This window comes from Bombus pyrosoma, unplaced genomic scaffold (genome assembly GCF_014825855.1).
Source record: "Bombus pyrosoma isolate SC7728 unplaced genomic scaffold, ASM1482585v1 HiC_scaffold_4725, whole genome shotgun sequence".
Classification (NCBI taxonomy): domain Eukaryota; kingdom Metazoa; phylum Arthropoda; class Insecta; order Hymenoptera; family Apidae; genus Bombus; species Bombus pyrosoma.
Window position 1 is genome coordinate 562,354 of NW_025219985.1, and position 1,538 is coordinate 563,891.

At 30.7% G+C, this 1,538-nt stretch overlaps 1 protein-coding gene across 1 annotated transcript in view; it reads right to left on the bottom strand.

Moving 5' to 3' along the window:
• Window positions 1–1,538, bottom strand: part of LOC122577497 — a 182,880-nt gene that overhangs the window by 84,725 nt on the left and 96,617 nt on the right. The gene's annotated exons all lie outside the window — the stretch shown is intronic.

Genomic DNA, 1,538 nt, shown 5'->3' on the forward strand with positions numbered 1-1,538 from the left:
ATATTGTAATGCTACATAACGTTATACGTTATAACGCAATGCTATATAACGTTATACGTTATACCGTAATGCTACATAACGGTATACGTTATACCGTAATGCTACATAATTTTATACGTTGTATCATAATGCTCCATAACGTTATACGTCATAACGCAATGCTATATAACGTTATACGTTATAACGTAATACTACATAACGTTATACGTTATAGTGTAATGCTACATAACGTTATAAGTTATAACGTAATGCTATATAAAGTTATACGTTATAACGTAATGCTACATAACGTTATACGTTATATCGTAATGCTACATAGCGTTATTCGTTATACCGTAATACTACATAACCTTATGCGTTATAACGTAATACTATATAACGTTATACGTTATAACGCAATGCTATATAACGATATACGTCATAACGCGAAGCTATATAACGTTATACGTTATACCGTAATGGTACATAACGTTATACGTTACAACGTAATACTATATAACGTTATACGTTATAACGCAATGCTATATAACGATATACGTCATAACGCGATGCTATATAACGTTATTCGTTATAGCGTAATACTACATAACGTTATACGTTATAACGTAATGCTACATAACGTTATACGTTATACCGTAATGCTATATAACGTTATACGTTATATCGTAATGCTACACAACGCTATACGTTATACCGTTATGCTACATAACAATATACGTTATAACGTAATACTATATAACGTTATACGTTACAACGCAATAATACATAACGTTATACGTTATAACGTAATACTACATAACGTTATACGTTATAACGTGATACTACATAACGTAATACGTTATACCGTAATGCTACATAGCCCTATTCGTTATAACGTAAAACTACATAACGTAATACGTTATACCGTAATGCTACATAGCGTTATTCGTTATACCGTAATACTACATAACGTTATACGTTATAACGTAATACTATATAACGGTATACGTTATAACGTAATGCTATATAACGTTATACGTCACAACGCAATGCTATATAACGTTATACGTTATAACGTACTACTACATAACGTTATACGTTATACCGTAATGCTACATAACGTTATACGTTATACCGTAATGCTACATAACGTTATACGCTATAACGTAACACTATATAACGTTATACGTTACAACGCAATAATACATAACGTTATACGTTATAGCGTAATACTACATAACGTTATACGTTATACCGTAATGCTACATAACGTTATACGTTATACCGTAATGCTACATAACGTTATACGCTATAACGTAACACTATATAACGTTATACGTTACAACGCAATAATACATAACGTTATACGTTATAACGTAATACTACATAACGTTATACGTAATTCCGTAATGCTACATAACGTTATACCTTATAACGTAACACTATGTAACGTTATACGTTGTTCCGTAATGCTACATAACGTTATATGTTATACCGTAATGCTACATAACGTTATATGTTATAACGCAATGCTATATAACGTTATACGTTATACCGTA